Source organism: Marmota marmota, unplaced genomic scaffold (genome assembly GCF_001458135.2).
Source record: "Marmota marmota marmota unplaced genomic scaffold, marMar, whole genome shotgun sequence".
Taxonomy (NCBI): domain Eukaryota; kingdom Metazoa; phylum Chordata; class Mammalia; order Rodentia; family Sciuridae; genus Marmota; species Marmota marmota.
Window position 1 is genome coordinate 40,637,049 of NW_026000174.1, and position 24,522 is coordinate 40,661,570.

Sequence of the window (24,522 nt, forward strand, 5' to 3'; positions counted from 1 at the left end):
TTTGTTGATTGATTGTATATCATCTTCTGAGAAGTGTCTGTTCAGTTCCTTGGCCCATTTATTGATTGTATTATTATTATTATTTTTTAGTGTTAACATTTTTGAGTTTTTTAATATGTTCTAGAGATTAGTGCTCTATCTGATGTGTGTGTGGTAAAAACCTGTTCCCAAGCTGTAGGCTCTCTGTTTACTCACTGATTGTTTCTTTTGCTAAGAAGAAGCTTTTTCGTTTGAATCCATTCCATTTATTGATTCTTGATTTTAATTCTTGTGCTAGAGGAATCCTGTTAAGGAAGTTAGGGCCTAATCCGACATGATCAAGATGTGGGCCTACTTTTTCTTCTAATAGGCACAGTCTCTGGTTTAATTCCTAGATCCTGATCCACTTTGAGTTGAGTTTTGTGCATGGTGAGAGATAGGGGTTTAGTTTCATTTTGTTGCATAAGGATTTCCAGTTTTCCCATCACCATTTGTTGAAGAGGCTATCTTTTCTCCAAAGTACATTTTTGGTGCCTTTGTCTAATATAAGGTAACCGTAATTATGTGGGTTAGTATCCTCTATTCTGTACCATAAGTCTTGTGTATAAGTCTATTTTGGTGCCAATACCATGCTGTTTTGGTTACTATTGCTCTGTAGTATAATTTAAGGTCTGGTATAGTGATGCCACCTGCTTCACTCTTCTTGATAAGGATTGCTTTAGCTATTCTGGTTCTCTTATTTTTCCAGATGAATTTCATGACTGCTTTTTCTATTTTTATGAGGAATGTCATTGAGATTTTGATTAGAATTACATTAAATCTGTTTAGTGCTTTTGGTACCATGGGCATTTTTGCAACATTAATTTTGCCTATTCAAGAACAAGGTAGATCTTTCTATCTTCTAAGGTCTTCTTTGATTTATTTCTTTAGCATTCTGTTTTCATTGTAGAGATCTTTTACCTCTTTTGTTAAGTTGATTCCCAAGTTTATTTTTTTGAGGCTATTGTAAATGGAGTAGTTTTACTCATTTCCCTTTCAGAGAATTTGTCACTGATATACAGAAATACCTTTGATTTATGGGTGTTGATTTTATATCCTGCTACTTTGCTGAATTCATTTACTAGTTGTAGAAGTTTTCTGGTGGATTTATTTTGGTTCTTCTATGTATAGAATCATCATCAGCAAATAGTGCTAATTTGAGTTCCTCTTTTCGTATCTGTATCCCTTTAATTTCTTTCATCTGTCTAATTGCTCTGGACAGTGTTTTAATAACTTTTTTAAGTAGAAGTATTGAAAGAGGGCATCCTTGTCTTCTTCCAGTTTTTAGAGGAAATGCTTTCAATTTTTTTTCCATTTAGAATGATGTTGGCCTGAAGAGTCACATAGATAGCTTTTACAATATTGAGATATGTTCCTGTTAACCCTAATTTTCTAGTATTTTGAACATAAAAGGGTGCTGCATCTATTGATATGATCATATGGTTCTTATCTTTAAGTCTATTGATCTGATGAATTACAGTTATTGATTTCTATATGTTGAACCAAACTTGCATCCCTGAGATGAACCTCACTTGATCATGGTGCAATATCTTTTTGGTATGTTTTTGTATTTGATTTGCCAGATTTTACTGAGAATTTTTTGTGTCTATGTTCATTAGAGATATTAGTCTGAAGTTTTCTTTCTTTAATACGTCTTTGCCTGGTTTTGGAATCAGAGTGATACTGGCTTCATAGAATGAGTTTGGAAGTGCTCCCTCTCTATTTCCTGAAATAATCTGAAGTGTATTGGTTTATCTTTGAAGGTCTTTTAGAATTCAGCTGTGTATCAATCTGGTCCTGGGCTTTTCTTGGTTGGTAGACTTCTGATGGCGTCTTCTATCGATCGCATTGTTTGAAATTTATCTTAAATTGTGTATATCATCCTGATTCAGTTTGGGCAAATCATATGACTCTAAAAATTTGTCAATGCCTTTGATATTTTCTATTTTATTGGAGTACAATCTTTCAAGATAATTTCTAATTATTTTCTGTATTTCTGTAGTGTCTGTTGTGATATTTCCTTTTTTATCATGTGTGTTAGAAATTTGAGTTTTCTCTCTACTTCTCCTAGCTAGCATGGCTACGAGCTTGTCAATTTTATCTATTTCTTCAAAGAACCAACTTTTTGTTATGTCGATTTTTTCAATTGTTTCTTTTGTTTCAATTTCATTGATTTCAGCTCTGATTTTAATTATTTTCTGTCTTCTTCTCCTTTTGGTGTTGATTTGTTCTTTTTCTAGGGCTTTGAGATGAAATGTTAGGTCATGCATTTGTTGACTTTTTCTTCTTTCAAGGAATGAACTCCATGCATGAGCTTTCCTCTTAGAACTGCCTTCATAGTGTCCCAGAGATGTTGATATGTTGTATGTGTGTTCTCATTGACCTCTGATTTTTTTTAATCTCCTCCTTGATATCTTCTGCAACCCGTTGTTCATTCAGTAGCATATTGTTTAGTCTCCAGGTGTTGGAGTAGCTTTTATTTCTTATGTTATCATTGATTTCTAATTTCATTCCATTATGACCTGATAGAATGCAGGGTAGTATCTCTACTTTTTTATATTTGCTAAGAGTTGCTTTGTGACATAATATATGATTTATTTTAGAGAAGGATCCATGTGCTGCTGAGAAGAAAGTATATTTGCTTGTTGATGGATGAAATATTCTATATATGTCAGTTAAGTCTAAGTTACCGATTGCATTATTGAGTTCTATAGTTTCTTTGTTAAGCTTTTGTTTGGAAAATCTATCTAGTGATGAAAGAGGTGTGTTAAAATAACCCAGAATTATTGTGTTGTGGTTTATTTGACTCTTGAACTTGAGAAGAGTTTATTTGATGAACATAGACACTCCATTGTTTGGGGCATATATATTTATAATTGCTTGCTGATGAATGGTTCCCTTAAGCAATATGAAATATTCTTCTTTATCCCTTTTGATGAACTTTAACTTGGATTCTACTTTATTTTACATGAGGATGGAAACCCCTGCTTGCTTCCTCAGTCGATGTGAGTGGTATGATTTTTCCCAACCTTTCACCTTCAGTCTGTGGATGTCTTTTCCTATTAGATGAGTCTCTTGGAGGCAGCATATTGTGGGTCTTTTTGTTTGTTTGTTTTAATCCAGTCTGCCAGTCTATGTCTTTTGATTGGTGAGTTTAGGCCATTAACATTCAGAGTTATTATTGAGAAATGATTTGTATTCCCATCCATTTTTTTTTTATATTTTTGGTATTTAACTTGACTTGGTTTCTCATTTGATTTGTTTTTCCTTTAGTGTAATACCTCCATCTGCTGATTTTCATTGTTGTTTTTCATTTCCTCTTCGTGGAATATTTTGCCAAGGGTGTTGTGTAGTGCAGGATTTCTAGTTGTAAATTCTTTTAACTTTTGCTTATCATGGAAGGTTTTTATTTCATCATCAATCTAAAGCTTAATTTTATTGGATATAAGATTCTTGATTGGCATCCATTTTCTTTCAGAGCTTGGTGTATCTTGTTCCAGGATCTCCTGGCTTTGGGGGTCTGGGTTGAAAAAATGTGCTGGGATATGAATAGGTCTTCCCCATATGTGATCTGATTCCTCTCTCTTGCAGCTTTTAAGATTCTATCCTTATTCTGTATTCTAGGCATTTTCATTATAATGTGCCTTGGTGTAGATCTATTGTAATATTGTATATTTGGTGTCCTGTAACTCTCTTATATTTGATTTTCCTATTCACTCTTCATGTTTGGAAAATTTTCTGATATTCTCTCATTGAAAAGATTGTACATTCCTTTGGTTTGACACTCTGTGTCTTCCTCTATCCCAGTACCTCTTAGATTTGGTCTTCTGATGTTGTCCCATAATTCTTAGATATTCTGCTGATGGTCTCTGACCATTTTCACTGTGTGGTCAACTTCATTTTTTAGATTAGGTACTTTGTCTTCATTATCTGACATCCTGCCTTCCAAGTGATCTTGGATGATGCTTTCTATTGAGTTTTTTATTTGGTTTATTGTTTCCTTCATTTCATGGATTTCTGATTTTTTTTTCAAAATCTCTATCTCTTTCTTGAAGTAATCTCTTGCTACCTGTATTTGCTCCCTTATGTCTTTGTTGGTGTGATCAATGGATGCCTATATTTGTTTCCTTTTCTTTCTGTTTGTGTCATCAATGGTTGCCTGTATTTGCTCCCTTATCTCTTTGATGGATTCATCAATTTTTGCCTGTATTTGCTTATTTCGGTCATTCTTTAATTCACAGATCATTTTAATTATGAACATTTTGAACTTCTTCTCTGACATTTCATCCACTGCGCTGTCCATGGGTTGTGTTATTGTAATATTCTGGTTTGTTTAGGACACTTTCCTCTCTTGTTTTTTCATGTTGTTTTTTTGTGACCTCTGTTTTTGCAGTGTGGATCTGAGGTATTACAGTTTCTATCCTATAATCTTTTAGTATCTGTGCAGATTGTCTGTACCTCAACTTGGTGTTGGGCTTCTAGACCCTGGTGGTGTCCCAGGATGGATACGACTGCAACTATAGGTGGTGGCAGCAACAGCAGGAGGTAACTCCAGATAGCAGTGGAGGTGCCCCAAGATGGATACAATGTCTTTCAGAGATGGGGCTGAAAGGGTGGGCCTAACACTGGCTTTGGGATGCCTGCTGCAAGATGCAGCTGCTTCTAGGCCCTGTCTGTTGTCCCAAGGTAGAGGCTACTGTGTGAGAAAGGTTATGGGGATGGCTGCAATGGGTCACAATGAAAGTGGGCCCCCAGGTGGGAGGTGGGGTGGACCCAGGCCTTTGCTGGTCCTGAACTCCTGCACAGGTCACAGGTCAGGGAGGTGGATCTGGGCCTGGCCTGAGCTCCAATTGGTGTCTGCTGGTGGGGGGAGGTGGTCCTGGCCAGGCCTAAGCTCCTGCAGGGGTCTGCTGGTGGCGGAACAGAGTCAGGCCTCTCCCAAATTATGTTTTGTGTGTTTTCCTTCACTGAGACAAGCCATAAATCTGATTTTATAAGTCTGTAGATGTCCAAGTGGTCTGTGTCTTACTGTCTCAGCACAGATTGTCATTTTACAGTCTGTCATCTGTCCAACTCAGAAGGGCAGGTAATGTTGTATCTCCCACAGTCTCTGGAACTGCCACATCTTAACTTATTCAGGAAGCTGTAACTAAGTCTTATAGAGTAATCCCCCAAAAGTAACATGGCTTAGAAGAAGAAGAATGTAGAGAATAGGTTGCTCCTAGAATATCAGACATGATGCAGAACACAAGCTACATATTAAACAAGAACATCAACAATCTAGTACTATGTTCATTTGATAATACTCAATTCAAAAAAATTTAAAAACCTGATTTTAAAACTAAAAAGTAATAGGAGAATTATGAATGCTGGTAGAACCAGTTAGCCTCATAGAAGATCAAACTGCAGGGTTAAACTTCACAAAAACAAATCAAAACAAAACAAAAACCCAGCTATGTCATAAACTGCCGCAGTCTGGCTGGGCACAAAATCAGGAGCCACTCAAGCAGGAACAAAGTTTATTTTTTGAAACTGCCGCCAATGTCCGGTACGCGCCCGGGAAGATTTTCGATCCACCCACGCGGCCTCCTCCCTACCCGCAGAGAGTGCTCCTCCCCTGGAACTCCCTCCTACTGTACTTCCCCAACCAATGGGAACTCTCCAGGAGTCCTGTAGCTGGCCTAGGTGAACAGCAGGAGTCCAATATCCATATGAATGCAAATCTTAACATAATCATATCATCTCAATGGCTAGCTGGTGTCACCTTTAGACCAAAAATGCCATGCATCATATACTTGGCTTATCTTACATAATTGCATTGCCGAAGAGCTCTAATACAATGTGAAATCACACAGGCCCATCCTTGCCTTGTCTTGATCTCAATAAAAACATCACTAGTGTTTTCCCACTTCACATTGTCTTAAGATATTGGCCTTAACAATGAAGTAAATTCATTTCATTATAGTAGGGAAGTATCCATCAATTCCCATATTTTTGTATTTTCTTATTTTCAAGTCAGCAATGAGTACAGAATTTGTCAAAGGTTTGTTTTATTTTTGTTTTCTTTTCCTCTAGTATCTGTGGAGCTAATTATATTATAAGAGGTGCTGGGCTGTAATTTTTTTTTTTTTTTTTGTCGTACTGCCCTTACCAAATCATTAAATATTTGGCAAAATTTTATGTGTATTCATTTAGGCTCATTTGAATTTCATTTGTGTTTTATACTTCTGCTTTGATAAATATATCTTAATTAGGATCAAGAGGGCCCAGCGTGAGTTTAGAATTCTCCTATTTCTCTCTGATTACTCTGGTCATACTGCCATGGGCATGGGCAATCACAGATCCTGATTTTTCCCTTGTCTTTTTCACCACCCACAGAAGGTATGTGCTACATTTGAGTCCATGGGTCTACATTCTCTGCTTGTAAATGTCCCCCAAAGAGATGCCTCCTGTCTACTCCTTGGGCTGTTTATCTTTTGTACTACTAGCCTTGGAAAGAAATTGCCAAAGTCTGTGGAAATTAAGCTTATTTGTGCATATTTAAGAGTAAAATGTTTCCAGAGCATGGCCAAAAAGTGATGACATGGATGTGGTATGGGTAGTCCACTTAGCCCTGCAAAATTCTTAATTCCTAGAGAGAGATATGGCTTGAAGAAGGCCAAATCTTATAAAATGCAAGTAAGGGGCACAGGTTAAGAGCTGTCTTTGTCTAAGTCTAAATGCAGAAATACTAAAGAGGAAAGCAAAACAACTTTTTTTGTCCTACCAAATTTATGTGTTTTGCATTGCCATTTTAGAGTGAGAGGGTGTGGGAGTGGGTGTGGGTGTGTGTGGTCTGATACCAGTAAAAGTGTGGACAATAGATTTTCATTTTATTACTAGAAGTAAAATCATTTGAAAAGCAATTATACATTTGGGAACCTAATATTAAGATAAATGTTAAGGATCTAAAAGCTTTACTTTCAGAAATAATTATTGTAGAATCATCTGCAATAGTCCCAAATGGGAAAAAGAGTGGAAATGTAATAACAATAAGAAGTTAGCTAAATACGCTACATATTTTACTAAGTAGAATATTATTTAGGCAACAAAACTTTTATTTGAAAAACTATATAATTCCATAGAATACTGCTTATTATATAATGTTAAGTGAGAAATATTATATAAATTTCATATCTTTGTATATATTATTTGACTTAAATTGTATTAAGAAAGAAAGAAAGAACTCTGTACATTGTACCATTGTTTGTACTTGAGTGTTAGGAAGGAGTGAATTATTTTTCCTGGTTTGCTTTTCTGAACTTTCATATTTTTTTAATATTCATTTTTTAGTTTTAGGTGGATACAATATCTTTACTTTTTAATTTTTATGTGGTGCTGAGGATCGAACCCAGTGCCTCACAGGTGCTAAGCGAGCACTCTACCACTTGAGCCACAACCCCAGCTCCTGAACTTTCATATTTTTCTTGAGAATTTATTGCTGTTGTAACATACAAAAATATAACAAGAATGTCAGACCCACTTATCTCTAAAGTCCTTTCCAATTCTACCATGGAATAATCTTTATCCCTGAATAATCAAAAGCTTACTATGTTTTCTCTCATGTTCTTATCTCTGCCCCATGTGATTAATCCAGGATTTACAGTTGATGCCTATCTCAAAATACGTCAACATTAGCTAAGCTTTCAAATAGATCCTAAAATTTTGAAGTAGATTCCTATGCCATTCAGCCAATTTCCTCAAAGTAAGTATGCATGAAGGGTTCCCAAGATAAATGTGAAACAAGGATTCTTGTGCAAGTTCCTGACTGTTAAAATAAATTTACATTCCTTGCACTGTCAGACACTACTTTTTTTTTTTCCCCCAGCTTAAAAGCATATTGGGTACAGCAGGATTACCTAGAAGGAATTAGAACACCCTTGGCTAGCCATTTGGCTTTGTACTAGCTACTCCCAGTTGCTCTTGTTCCTGATGAAAAATAGAACTAATTTATCAAAAAGGTTTCTTTTAATATCATTAAAAAGTTCAGTTTCTTGATACATATTATGGAATTTTAAAATCTTTTCTGAACTAACATTGTTTATAGCTTGGATCTGTATCAGAACCTCACATTTACAAAACAAAGAAAAAACAGGTAACACATCTTTGCATAAAAACATGGATTGCTTATGAGAACTAAAAGCAGCACTGGACCCATGATGAAAATTGGAGCCAGTTAGAGCTGCATTCAATTGGAAAACTCATTTACTCTCTGTGTGCTGGTTTGTACTGGTTATTTAACTCTTCCTAACTGGAGATTATACATCCATAAAATATGAATCATCTTTCATTACTTTTGGTGTACTGCAAATAGTACATAACTTTAAAAATATGAAGTAGGATTCCAATAAATTAAAATTTAATTATCATCATATTTGTTGAAAGATGTGGCTTCAAATATTATGACCTAAAATGCCAACTCTGAAATGTCAAATTTTTATCAAACCTAGTATAGAACTACGGCACTGAGTCCACTGATAAGAAAAATGTTTGTCCAAATATGGATTCTTGCATTGACTCATGGCTTAAAGCTTGAACATTAATACATGCTAAACAATGAAAAGGAAGATAACATGATTAGCAGTAATGAAGCTGGCAACCTCCAAGTTTATAATATTGGCTATGAAGTTGAAAGAAGAAGGAAAAAAAGATGTTTCAAAGGAAATATGGCAGGAAAATTGATGTATAGATAAATAGATTTATAAGTCTCTTGATTAACAAACCATTGTTGATCAACATGAAAGAACTTGTATTTTAGGTAACAGGTCATGAAGGAATTTTACCCTTGCTAATCTTAAACTTTATTTACTTACACAAAATTGTTAGTTACCTCTTTGTTTCAATTGACATAATAGAATTTGTAGGTAAAAATAACTTCCTCATAATTCTACTAATATTAAATAGAATGCTTTTAAAATACCTAGCCAATTGCCTGATAACACATCACTGCTCAATTGTCGTAGATCCTCCCTATAACATTCACAGAAATTCTGGAATACAGTTTGCTCACTGATCATCAGTTCTGAATGCTATAAATTAATGCCTTGGAGAACATTCTAAATTGGGAAAGGTCATTTCTAACTCTGCCTGGGCTTTCTGCTGTCCTGGTATGAGCACTTTCTTCTTAGAATTCTGGTGAACATCAGGCAGGGTTGCGAAAATTAAAAATCCCCCCGGGCTGCAATTTCATCTTGGTTATGCTTCCAGATGCAGATATGATCTGGATGTTGCATAGTTGGTAAAATGCAAAACAGCTGTAACGCTGTCAACACTGTAGCTGAAGCTTGTCACACCCTTCCAGTTGACCAGATACAGCAGACCAATCTGTGGGACCACAACTCTCTAGATGCTCTTCAAGACATTAATACAGCTTTAAGGAGCTTTGCTGGAATTCCCTTGAGTGTCTTCAGGGCATAGAATGGATGGCAAGAGCAGCAGTGGCCCTTATTAACTCTGTGGACTCATGTAAGTCATTCAGCTTTTCCAAGTCTCATTTGGAAAACTGGGACAAACTTTCCTGATTCTGTCTACTACAAAGAGTCCTATGAGGGTCAAATGGGATAATAGAAATGAAAGTGCTACAGAGTAAGCAAAATATAATGTTCCTTAAACTCACACTAGGATTATTGTTTTCAAAGATTATGCATTTAAAGACTTTTAAATAATGTTGAGAAATAGGGCTTTGCAATCAAATCTAGTAGAGAACTAATGGTGGTAATGAATGAAGCTGCAGGGGCTGTTAAGACCTAAATTTAAAGACTGGAAACTATGAAACTACTAGAAGTAAACAGGGAAATACTTCAGGACATTTGTCCTTGCTAAAGATTTTTTTTTCTTTTTTGGGGGGGATGGGGATATATCCCCAAATGCAGAGACAATAAAGGCAGAAACTGACTAATAGAATTAAATCAAACTAAAAATCTTCTGCAGAACAACAACAACAACAACAAAAACCATCACTAGAACAAAGACAACCCAGATAATGGAAGAAAAAAATTTATAAACTATACATTGGACAAGGGATTAATATCAAGAGTATACATGAAACTCAAAAGCCAAAAATCTAATAATCTAAATAAAAATGAGCCAATGATGTGACAGTTTTTTTCAAAGGAAACATAGAAATGGCCATCTAAAATATGAAAAAAATGTTAAATCTCTGGTCATCAGGAAAATGCAAATAAAAACTACATTGAGATACCACTTTACTCCAGCTTACAATGACTACTATTGAAAGGGAAAAAAAATAAGCGCTAATGAGGATATAAGGAAAGAGGAACTACCGCACAAAGTTGCTGAGAGTATAAGTTGATACATCATTATGGAGAACAGTATGGAGATTCATTTAAAAAATGCAGAATAGAACTACTATGATCAACCAATTCCAGTATGAGTATTTACCTACATAGTATTTACCTACATAGTATTTACCTACAAGAATCAGTATATTGAAGATACACCTTTACTAGCATGTTTGTTGCAGCAGTATTCACAATAGTCAAGGTGTGGAATCAGCCTAATGTCCACGACCAGAGAGATAAGGAAAATTCATTATATATGCACATCAGAATACCATTAATTCACTAAGAGACATTAAATCTTGTCACTTGTCACAATATGGCTGAATCTGGAGGACCTTGCTAATTTATATTTCAGGAACAGAAAAACAAAAACCTCATGATCTTATGCATACGTGGAATCTAAAAATGTTGATCTCATAGAAGCAGAGAGTGGAATAGTAGTTACCCAGAATGGGGGGAGGAGGGGATGGATAGAGATTGATCAATGGGTACAAGTTGCAGTTAGGAGTAATACATTTTGGTATTCTGTTGCATAGCAGGGTGAAGACAGTTAACAATAATAAATTGCATATGTCAAAATAGTTAGAAAAAAGATTTTGAATTTATGCACTATAAAAAACAATAAAAGCTTAAGCTGATGGATATACTAACTACCCTGAGTTAATCATTACCCAGTAATACATGAATTCAAGCATCACATTGTACCTCTTAAATATGTATGGATATGTATCAAAGAAATTTAAAAAGGAACATAATTGAAAACCTTTAGAAAAAAAAAAAAAAACACAAGCTGTGTTTTAAGTCTTCCTTTGCTGGCTTCTTAGTTTGTCCCTGTGTTTTAGGATGCAGCTACCAGAGACATGATTTTACTTTTCAAATTGATGTGTGACTCTGTTAGTGCCTCCAAATCATATGTACTCAGTAGAAAAGCAAAGATAGTGAAGATGCAGAGGAAAGAGAAACAGGAGCCAGAATTGTGCATAATATTCCAAGGCCCCACATAGGAGGCCACCTTCACCTCACCCATTCCTATGTTATAGATCTTAGGAGAAAAATGATCATTTAATCAAAAATCATGGCTGAGTGAGGGAAATGGTATTATTCACTTTATGCCCAGTAAATTTTTCTATTGATTATTTGAGGATGATGTTAATATTCTCTGAATGTTTCAAGGGCAAAAAAAATGCAATAGAAATTTGGAAAAGTCTCAAAAAGCTACAAAATATACCCCCTGACAATGAGATATTTTATAATGATATTGAGTCTGGTGGGCAGGGCTGTTGGTGTAGCATGAAGATTAAAGCTTGGCTGGCAGAGAATTTTTATATATTGCCAAGGACAGAAGTGTAAGGAAATAATTCTAAGGAAAGTACTGTCTGCAGAAATTGGTGCAGCAAAATGACTGTGGAAGGCTGGCTGGAATAGGAATGAGAATAACCAAGCACAAGAGAGAAAGGTAGAAAGTCACCAGCATTGTTAGGGGAAGGTTTCACAGAAATGGAAGTCTACAAGAAGCTATCCGTGTAGAAAGAAATTGAATTCTTAAAAACTGCAAAGAGGGTGCTATATAATGACGAAGCCTTCAATTGCTATAGAGTTCCAATTTTCAAATAGTACTGAAAATAATTTGCCCAACACACAGGTGAAGAAACATGTTCAGAGAGGTCACAGGGCAAGAAGTAAGATGCCAGCTAGGGTGCATGTCCAACCAGGGGAACTCCAAAGTCCACACTTTTAATCAGCTTGTTACATTTATGCAGTTTCCTGTTCATAATGAAGAATGAACCAGTAAGTAGGAACACAAGGTTATGAAACCTTGGAAAAGTTACTCAACTTTTTTGGAACTTTGTGTTTCTATTTTTTTCAAATGAATTAATGATAATCCTCAAGGCCATTGTAGCATTCAATAATAAAGGCCAGACTGGTTTTTCCACTTTTTAAAGCATTGTGTGAATATTAATGCACAATGTTATTTTTAGTGCCTACACTATTAAAGAAATTCAATAAATTTTACTAACTTGAGTCAAATATCTCCAAACACTTGCTTTTTGGGCATTAATGAATTATTTCCCAACATGACAGTCACCCTGCTAAGAAATGGAAAAATAAAATGAAACAACAAAAAACAGTATGCTGAAAGATTAGTAGAGTGGAAGTGGTAATGGAGACAGGCCACATGTCCCAACCAGTGACAACTCTGATGTTTAAGGAAAGAAGTTAAAACTGTCAAAAGTGCTTGGTGTCTCAAGATCTTCTAAAGAACAGGAAATCACTTAGGTAAATTATGGAAATGAGTGTTACATCCTCGTCCAATAGTATTAAAAAAAATGCCTTATTCACATATTTTCAACTAACCTTATATTTATTTTCTAGAAAATATTCTTGAAACTAAGTATGAACAGGACAAATGTGATATATGTTCTAATTGAACTTACATTCTCATAGAAGGTATAGAACAGAAAATATATTGTTTATACAAGTTTTGATTGAGTTCTATGAAATAAACAAAGAATTTGGGGCAGCATCGGTAAGTTTGTTGGTTGATATTTGAAACATGAGATTCTCTGGCTATAGTATTGAAAGTAGATAATTATTAATTGTTGACTACATTTAGACTCGTACAACCAAGAGGCAACTTGACATGCTTAACTTCTTTTGAGAAGGTTCAACCTTTGTTCTTAAAATAATAGAAAGGCTTTATTTTCCCAAGAGTCAGTTATTTTGAGCATGGAAGAGTTCAAGTGTAGTTTAAAATGCCAACCAGCTACCTTTTGACTGAAAAATAAGGCAAAGCATAATTTCTAAGAGTTAATTATGTCATCTAGCAGATTTTGCTGATATGAAAATTACATCTAATAGAATTCATACAAGTGTAAAATGAAGAAACTAGATTATGTTTAATAAGCATATTTAAAACAGAGAACGGCAACTGTTATGTAAGGGAAAGAGACATAGAGTCTAGAGATAGCCAAAAATATATTTTTAAGGAAACTGACTTATTCTTTTAAGCCTCATATTTCTTACCTGAAGAAAATGAGGGTAATTATTTGTTGGGGACAAATTTTTCTAGTGCCTTCTGTAATTCCTTCCATATGAAGGAAACACAGTAATGATCCTGATTTCTTTCTATCCCTTTACTTCTTTGACTCTACATGTATTGGACTAACTTCATCTGAATCCTAAATTTATAGAGAATAATCTGGATGTGTTCTGTTCAACTCCTCTCTTTTCTTTTTAGAAAGAAGCTGCCAAGGGTGTTGTAGATCCTTCCTTGGGCAGGAGTCATTTGAGAGCTAAATTGTCAGGTGGGTAAGTGGGTTAGCGTTAAGCTTGATGATGGTCTTCAATTACCATAATTAGCAATAAGGCCATAACATGCTGATCTACTTAGAATTTTATTTTTCAATTGTTTCAGACTCTGACAAGTTTTATTTAAACCTTCGAAAACAGTGTTTTGTGATTTACAGTTCTGCTCTGAGACTCAAATTTCATGATGAATGAATATGAAATGTGAATAAATTTGCAGGCATATGATCATATGCATTCTTTAATCTAGCAATATATTTTACTCCTATAATTCAGTCCTTGAAAGTAGAAATCATAGTGAAAGTATAAAACTGAGGCTCCAGAGTTTTCAAACAACACAAGCATTTCCAAGATGCCTCAGCTTCCAGTGAAGCAGGCTTTATTTCTATTGATCCACAAAGGGCTCATTTCCCTCTAATTTTCTCTGTTCCAAGTTGGATTGTGCAAATCCCCCATGCCGCTGGAAAACAAACAAACAACAACAACAAAAAACAGTGTTGGAATCCTAACTCCTAGTACCTGTGAATTTGCTCCCTTTTTAGAAATGAGGTTTTGTTGACACAATCAAGTTAAAATAAAGTTATTCGGGAATAAGGTGGGCCCTTAATCCTATATGAATGTTGTTTTTATAAGAGAGAAGAGACTGAGAAGGATACATAAATATGGCCATTTGACAAGTGGGACAGGAATTGGAATGATGCAAACCAAAAACAGTAGGACTTGATTACAAACACCAGAAATTGAAAGAGGTCAAAAATGATTCTCCTATAGTTCTCAGAGGGAACATGACCTGCCAATACCTTAATACCTTGACTTGAGACTTCTAGTCTCAAAGACTTGGAGAAATTAAATGGCTGTTGCTTTTTTTTTTTTTTAGAGAAAGAGAGAGAATGTTTTAATATTTATTTTTTAGTTTTTGGCAGACACACCATCTTTGTTTGTATGTGGTGCTGAGGATCGAACCCGGGCCGCACGCATGCCAGGCGCGCGCTACCGCTTGAGCCACATCCCCAGCCCTGGCTGTTGCTTAAAATCATCTAGTTTTTAGTATTTGTTATGGATGCCCTAGAGAACTAATAAGATCCAACACATAGTGATAGGCAAACCTAGGCATGATTTTTCCTGTTCCACTGAAAAGATAATGTATTATTGTTATAAGAACTTCTGTTGTACAGCCTGGTACTGCTCAATCCTGGATAAAACAACAAATACCATGTCCAACTTGGCTACTCTTTCTCAGGTGCGGCTGCAACCAAAACTTCAAGCAACTATGCTCAGACCAACGTCAATAACGTAGCTATGTTGAGCCCAGGGACTATGCAAATAGAAGAGTCATGGATGGCTGAGTGAACAAACACCCCACACTCAGGAGAGACCCATGATGGAGCCTAATAATAAAGATTGATATTAGTATGAAACATTCTTTCTTTAGTAGTTTACCATATTCATCCTGTGAGTTGAAGCCAGATTTGAAGTTCCAATGGTATAAAATCAGTAGGATGTAATGAAGCAACCACCATCTCTCCCATTACAGATACATTCCTAACCTTAATTTTCAGGATTTAATCTCTCTAAAATCTTGGTCTCCATCCCTCTCAGGCCTGAGCCTTGGTCACTTTTATTCTATTCACTGTCTTGATCATACAAACATGAAGTTCAACACTAGAATTTGAAAGAGTCAGCTTGTTGATATATAATTAAATTGTTGAGATATACATATATATATTTGATATATAATTTGGACAACTTGTGGGATTCTACTATTTTAAAGAATATATATAAATGTCAGCCTCAGAAGAGAGAAGTGGTTCATATCACTGAACTACTAAACTGTTTCAAATACTAAGAAATTTATATATGTAATCTCTTTAAATCCTCAGAGTACCTTGATTTTGAGGTCTTATTTACAATTTCAAAATCAGTAAATTGAGGGCCAGAGAGCTTCTTAAAGTAACAAGATTGAGCAAGGGCTCTTGGATGATACCATTCTTCCTCTTCTTCATTATCGTCATGCACTAAAACATTTTGAGGAAAAGGTCCAGAGAACTCTTTGGATCCTACATAGACAAGTAAGGGTCACATTAAAAATAAATAACCACAGGCAACCACCGCATGGGGAAATCTTGGATCTTGGTGACATGGAACAGAATAGCAACCTCCAAAAGAGTCAATGCTAAGCAGGAATTTTGCTTCATGGGAGGCATTTTTTAAAAAATAACTCTTTGAAGGAGAATCATCTGCTATTAAAGTCATTTCAAAGGCGTTTTCTTTTTTTTTTTTAACATAGGCTTTATTCTCCAAGAACTTTATTCTCTTAAAAAAAAGTTAACTATTAGCCTGCAAATTGACCTTTGCAATCTTGCAAAAGATAGGTCAATTACTGTTAAGAGTTTTAAATCCACTTTTCAGTAAAGAAGACTGAGGCCCAGCCATATGAATTGGGGAGAACAGCTAAAGAATTGCAGCTACTCCTACTCCTTTCAGAATAGATGGCTACCTAGGATCAGGGGAGCTCCAGGCACTGGCTTACCAGGTAGGTAGAAAAACTGATTAAAAATGTCCTTTTTAGTGCTGTGTAGGAAACTGTTGCTTGCAACTGTATATCTAAAATGTATGATGGGATACATTTTAAGTGAAACCATGCATAGTGATTAAGGAGAGATACTAGAAGTCAATCTGTTATTTTCAAACTCCAGTCCTACCTCTTACAAGCAGTGTGACCCAGGTCCAGTCCCTATAATTCTCTAGGCCTCAGTTCCCCCATTCAGACAAAAACAATTAGATTGCTGACTTTATAGAGCTGTTATAAGGAATTAGTTCATACTATTCATTTAGTTAGTTATTAATTTGTTCATTTACTTATTTATTTGTAGTGCTGGGTGGGGATGGAACCCAGAGCCTTGTGCATGCTAGACAAGTTCTCTACCACTGAGCTACAGCCCAGCCCAAAATTCATATTCATATAAAGTTCTTAGAACACTGATTGCACCTGCTGTTTTGTCTTTTATATAAAACAAATTAATTCCAAAAAATAAAATTACTTATGTAGTTATAAAAAAATGCCAATTAATATTTTAGAAATCCTTGAATCCAAATATATATATTTTTTCCTTTTGGTGAAAACTGCTCAAAGCCACACAGTGAAATATGGGCAGAGTGAGGGCTAGAAACATCCCTCTCTTAAAGTCTATTCTGGATTTTTTTTCCAGTCCATTTGCATCCTCAACATTCATCAGCCATGAAAAGGTTCAGTTAGCTCTTTTTCTTTCCTGTCAGGCTGAGCGATTTCCCAGTCTGGTGATCCAGTTCAGAACATTTATATGCAGTCTCCTTGGGTGTCGCAGCCCTTCCTAGTTTCAGAAGCTAAAAGCAGCAAGGACAATATTCTTCAGAGTTTAGAAATGACTCATGATGAAAAAGTAAACTATTTACTACACCAGAGCATGAAATAAATCTCTTTTTTTTCCCCCTATAAACTCATGGTCACAAAAACAGGTATCTGAAAAAAAAAGCACTAATAGAGGATTGAATAGGACAAGTAGATTATTATGAGAGGAAATTTTGGAAAATAGCAGGGTTAGCAAAAGACAGAAGTATTGGTGTTGGGGAGCATGTAGCAGAATTCACTGAGAAACAAAGAACAAGAAGTCAGCCCAAGGAGCAAGAGAAAGAATGCCTTGATGCAAATTTGCATATCATCTTTCCCACTGCAGGGATCTAAAATACAGAGACAAGGATCACGATAAGAAAGACGAAGAAAAGATAGAAGCCAATATTTATTGGTACTGTGTGCAAGTATTGCTTGGATATTTTCTTTACAATAGCCCTACAACGTAGATGCTTTATTGCCCCAATTTCTGGTGGGAAAACTGAAACTAATATAGTTTTCAAATGTTCTCATTCAGCTGATAAAAAGCAGAGCTGGAAGTGAAATATGGGGTCATTCTATGCAGCCCCAAATCCTTTGCCACAACGCCTGACTCACGCTTTATTATAATGACCCTTTTAATTTTCTCCTACATGCTGAACCCAGTTGAATGGATTCCCACAGTGGAACACTTTTTTTTTCTTACCACTCTCACTGCCAAAAACCCATCACCCTGTATTAGAAGGCATTTGACTACATGTCAAAATGAGAAATTGCTCTTCTTTAGTTAACTATTTTTAGCACAAATTAACTGACTAGCAGGTTTATCTTAAATGATGCTGGCACTCTTCATGGGGCCTGGAGTACCACTGGAAATACAAATGCTAATTGTGCTGACAGCACTCAGCCCAACTTTGGTTTCCAGCTTATTCTAATTGAAAAGCTGACCAAAGGGCCTTGTTTCTTGTAAATGTGTGCAAACTAGTTGATTTCCTTAAATTCTCAGCCTCGACATCATACTCTTCACTATATTTAATATGTTTGCTTCCCTAAATAACCCAGTTCTCTGAAAATTTATTTCATTCATATTTATTCAAAGGAGAAAGAGGTCATTAAGCATAACATTAGATGGACATCAGAGGCTCAGTTATACTGAAAGACATCCTGTAGAAGTTGGGTTCATAATTATACAAAAAAAAAATCATGAGTCAAAGAAAGTGTCACTGCTCATATTTTGGACTCCCCACATAACCCAAATAACCCCAAACAAAGAGGAAAATTAATAGTGGGTTTTTGTGGTTAAAGGTGAAGGCATCCATATTTGTAACCAAACTTTTTATGACCAAAGGAGCATTATCTATATCTTTAGATATAATTAGAACATGAAGATTAGAATAGGTTCATGGATTTTAATCTATAACCATTACAATTTTCTGTGAACTTCCTGTGACTATTAGTTGCTTTACTAATGGTAGTAGTTAGAAGTACTTTACACTGTATGGTCTTGAAAATATTGCTGTGCTTTGATTTTATGTGTTTTGTTTTGTTTCTCTAAGGCACCAAATGATGTTACTTATTAATTGATAACTAGTCCTGAACAAATACACAGTTCCATCAAGGCTACAAGGAAAGAAACAATTCTTAAGAAAGCTATTTGGTGTTAGCTTGCACATCAGTTCTGGTTCTGTTACTTGCTGACAAACAAACAACTTTCAGCAAGTGATTGATCTCTGTAAGTAGGAGCTTTCTCAACTGGTAAGAAAATAAATAAAAAGAAGGATGCTAGTAACAGTCCACTTAAAGGGAGGTTTTTGTTTGTTTGTTTGCAGTGTTAGGGATCAAACCTATGGCTTTGTGTATGCAAGGCAAGCACTCTACCAACTGAGCTATATCTCCACACCCTAAAAGGAGGTTTTTGAAAAGGTAATGAGATGATATTGGAAATGTTCAACACAGTGCCAGGCGCATAGTAAATATGCAAAAAATGGACTCAAAAAATAATTATAACAAGCAACCATACAAAATGAATAATTTCTATTTTCACATTGTGCTGTGATATTTTTATTAAATAAATTATTACATAAACACTTTTTCTTCTATTTATGATAGCTTTTTATACATTTTATTTTTCTATGTATATTTTCTGTTTACATAACTATTTATTTGTGATGTTCTACATACTGCAATGTTTACTTAGCATTGAGTCATAAGAATTTACATAATATGTGCTTGCTCTATGCTACATTGTATTCCATACAATATACATATTGTAGTGAATTTTAGTAACAAGATGAGGCAACTAAGTTATGAAATTTAGAAATCCCCATGCTTCATTCATTATTTGCCTACACTAAGTCCTTCTCTTTAAAATAGCTCTCTGTATATTTATCCTCACTGCCTTGTCCCTCATGCAGATCACTGACCCCCTTCATATTTAATATGAAGAAGCAATATTTGCTTTACTAAGACTTCTATTATGATCTTGTCCCCTTTGTTTCAATCAATTCTCACTCTGTAACAATGTACTGTTTCTAAATTTCATTTTATTATATTTCATTTGTTATTTTTGTGGTAATGGGAACCAAACCCAAGTTCTTGTACGTACTCGTGCAAGGGCTCTGCCATCACAGAGCTACATCTAGCCCTCTAACTCAGTACATCTATTTCCCTCTGTTTATCAAGGCCTTTTCACTTTAGACCTCAAGAAATGTGCTTAAACCCATTAACGTTAAGGAAAAAATGCAAACTCCTTGAGGTGCTGCTGAGATCTTTTGGAGCTGACTATCCTCTTAATGAATGGTTTCTATATGTAAGTAAGTACAATTCTGCACAGAATTCATTTTAAAAACTGGATTATATTAATTTAAAGTTAACATCAATAGGTAAATATCTTTAAATATCTGAGCACACTAAAGATGGATGTGTTTTGGGGTACTAATAATTGCCTGAAATTCAAAACCATATGATATTGGCTCAGAAATAGATTAATAGATGTTTTCATAGAATTCACAATTGATAAACATAATAAATTAGATATAAAATTAACATGACACTGGTAGTATAAGTCATAGGAAGTAAGAAGATTTGTGTAATAAGATTTGCTAGAATAATTGACCTCTCATTAGGAAACAAAGCTCAATTTTCTTCACATAATATAGGAAATATAGAAAAAATATAGACTATAAATGTAAAAAATAAATAACTAAAACATTTCAAAATAAAATAAAACACGTCCTTAAGAAACTGATTTTTGGGGAGCTGCAGTTGTGGCTCAGTGGTAGAGTTCTTGCCTAGCATTTGTAAGGCACTGGGTTCAATCCTCAGCACTACATACAAATAAATAAAAATAAAGGTCCATAAACAACTAATAAAAATATTTTTAAAATAGATTTTTATTTTTATTTATTTATTTTGGTACTGGGTATTGAACCCAGTAATGCTGAATCACTGAGCTACAGCCCAACCCTTTTGTATTATTTATTTTGAGACAGGGTCTTATTAAGTTGTTTAGGGTCTCAGTATGTTGCCAAGGCTAGTTTTGAACTTGCAATCCTCCTGCCTCAGCCTCCTGAACCCCTGGGATTACAGACGTACACCACCACACCAGAGAGAGACATATTTTTAAGACTTATGAGTGGGAGATCTTTTGGTTTAGTTTTAATAATATACCTAAAACTCAGGCATTTTTATACATTTTTAGGATATACTGTTAGTATCTAAGATGTCATATAAAAATTCTAAGAAAAATAGTAGCATTGAAATGTTTACAATAAATATGACAAATAAAACTTATTATATGTATTATTTGAAAACTCCCTTGAATTATTCAGGGAAGTCAAACATCCTTACTGTAAAGTTGTCATTGGATACAAATAGGAAACTCAGAGAAGAGGAAATCATGTCCAAAATGTATGTGCAAAGAAACTCAATCTCACTTGTAGTAAAGGATTTCTAAATATCATTTTAACATTTTAAACAACTTAAGCAACAATTAAGATATTTTTCATTAAGTTGTTAATAATTATAAAGAGAAATATGTCTGCTGCTCTCAGGGGTGTGGGTAGATGCACCTCTGATATGATGTTGCTAGGAATGTGAATTGATAAGATCTTTATAAGGCAGCTTGTTTATGACTACTCAACTTAATCTTATAGAAGATAGCAAATAAGAAATCAATTTCATTATCTTGAATGCTCCCCTACAGTACATGTGAGTAATAACATGAAAAATATATACAAACAACTGTAGTTTAAAATGTGGATAGTGTTAATATGCATTTCTAGGACAAAGTGGTTGAAAACAACTAATAAATATTCATACTATAGAATATGATAAAAATATTTAAAAAATGCACTGGGCCCTTTGGACAAAAATTTATTAACTGTACTTGGTTTTTTTCCCTCTTGTTTGGAGACTCAACTAAATAATATCAATGGAATAAATAAATGAAGAGAGAAGCAGGTCACTAAAAGACGGAATATTTTTAAAAATTTTGTCAAGAAAGTGAGCTGATGGAGGACAGGAATATAATAAAGGAGAAAACTGGAGGAGAGAATAGAAGTGAATAAAGCTAAAGAAATAAATTATTGGCTTTGCAGAATGCTAGAGAAATACAAAATTCTGGGTACAGTGTTAAAATTGGGGTAAGTAGGCAAGTTACTCAAAAGGATAAAAGTAGTAGACTACATGACACACTTCACATTATCCATAGATAATAAAGCTCTAAAAGAGGAAAAGTCATCATGAATCATATCCAAAAATATGAAAGAGCAATAAGAAATTAAAATAAAAATTTAACTGCACAAACAAGATTTGAGAGATTAAAAATTACAAATCTCTAAAATAAAAAATTATCATGAAAAGAAAAAAAAAGAGAGAGACACAGCATATACGAGAGAAACAAGGTAGAGGAATAATTTGGAAGGTCAAATATCCAAATATGAGGAATCCCCAAAGATCAAATTTCAGAAATACAAGGAATTCTTGTATTGCGAATTCTTGTAATGCGAATACCTTTTTTTTTAAAAGTTATTTATGCATATGTTTTAGCAAAATGAGATAGCATATCAATAAAGACATGGAATCTAAATATTAGTGAATTAAAATCATAGAGTAATTTGAAAAAGTTCAGGAATACAGGTATGACTTATAATTAACAAACCATCTGATCAGTTGGTATATATATATATATATATATACACACATATTATTGTGTATATATATGTACCTATACACACACACACACACACATATATATATATATTTTTTTTTTTCACATAACACAATGATAAGACATACTTATCAAGAAGCTGTGTGCTATCTGTAGGGGGAATTCAAGGACTTTCTGATAAAGAAGGAAAAGATTGATTTTTTTCAAGTGTGAAGAAATTAAACAGCTGATTAAAGTCAGCTGAAGGGGAGAAAAGTCTTTCTCGGGAAGGTAGAACTGAGAAAATGTGGTTTTCTAAATATAGCAAATAAAGATAGAAGAAGATGAAAAAAATGAAAGAAATACTAAAGAACAAAAAATAGAAAAATGAGAAGCAGCCATGTACATCTAATTAAAGCTACTGAATAATAACAGAGACCATGGTTGAGTGACAAAATGTCAGAAGTTAATAGTTTTTTGTGTAATTGATCAAATAAACATTCTAAACCCAGTTATCTCCACAAAGCCCCACATAGAGTTCAAAGAATAATAATAATAATAAATAATTCATTTCAAGATACATCATAGTGAATTTGCAGGATGCCAAAAAATTAATAGAAGATCTTTAAAGTTATAGAGTAAAATCATTACCCACAAGGCAAACCAAGAACTGACACCTGGAGTCAGCAAGAGTAGAACAGAAAATAAAGAAATTATGTTTTCTTTTTAGAGAAAATCACCATCTAGAATTTTATGTTCATCCTAAGTCTTTTAAGATTGAGAATAAATAAATGTATTTTCTGAACTAAATGTAAGCATCTGAGAGATACATAATCAATAGGTGATATTGAAAAACACTTGGGGCTGGAGTTGTAGTTCAGTGGTAGAGCACTTGCCTCCCAAGTGTGAGGCACTGGGTTCGATTCTAGCACCACATAAAAACAAATAAAGGCATTGAGTCCATATACAACTAAAAAATTTTAAAAAAAGAAAAAAGAAAAACACTTATAAAATGTTCTTGAGGAATAAAGAAAATGACACTAGAAGAAAATATAAAATAGAAGGAAAAATGACAAATTTTTGAGAAAATATAAATGAATATTGACCGATGTTATGGTTTGGATGTAGTGTCCCCAAAAGCTCACATGTGCGATAACGCAAGAAGGTTTGGAGGAGAAATGATTGGGTTATAACTTTAATCAAATCAGTGAATTAATCCCTGATGGGATTAATTGGATGGTAACTGGAGGCAGGTGAGGTGTGGCTGGAGAACGTGGTTCACTGGGTTTGTGGCTATGGGGTATATATTTTGTATATGGAAAGTGGAGTCTCTCTGCTTCCTGATCATCATGTGAGCTGCTTCCCTCTGCCACACTCTTCCAGCCTTCTGTGGGACTAAGACCTCTGAAACCATGAGCCTTCAAATAAACCTTTCCCCTTCTACAATTGTTCTAGTTTGGTTCTTTAGTCACAGCAGCAAAAAAGCTGACTAAAACAACCATATACAATCATAATAATAATATCTAACTTTTGAGTTTGTTATTAAAACTTTATTAATTGGCTGTCTTTAAGAAAGAAAGTAATAAGAGTTAAAGTCTTTGATACCCACTTATTGTTAAAGGGGAGGGGCTTCATGGTATTTATTTGCACATCATTAAATTAAATATGCAGGTGACATTGCTAGGATCATCACTTTATATGTGTATTAATATAGATAGTACTTCTAAACTAGTGGAGAAAGAGAGGGAAATAAAAAAACATGCTCATTAATCAAATAAATGAGAGTGAAGTAGAAAAAATACAAATCTCAAAGCAACTTTTTTTCATAGCTAGAACAATGAAAATACTATATATGTCCAGCTCAAAGGCAAAAGTGGACTTACTGGATTAGAAATAATACCCTAGGCTGATTTTAAAGACACACCTATTGTGCTAAGCAACTCAGTGAGACCCTGTCTCTAAATAAAATACAAAATAAGACTGGGGATGTGGTTTAGTGGTTGAGTGTCCCTAAGATCAATCCCTGGTACAACCCTCCCCCCCCAAAAAAAAAAGATTTACCTAAAATAAAGGCTGAACATAAGAAATTAGAATATTTCCAATTACTACCTCAGAAAAAAAATGTAATAGTGCTGGTACTACTGAAAAAAGACTAGAGACAGAATATACTAACATAGATAAACTCAAAAGTTATATAACAACAGACTATGTTCAGTAGGAAATGTGTACAGTTTGTTTATTAATTAATTAATTAATTAACTTAAATATTATTGGTACTGGATATTACCCTTTACCTCTGAACTACATCCCAAGGCTTTTTTTTTTTTTTTTTTTTTTTTTTT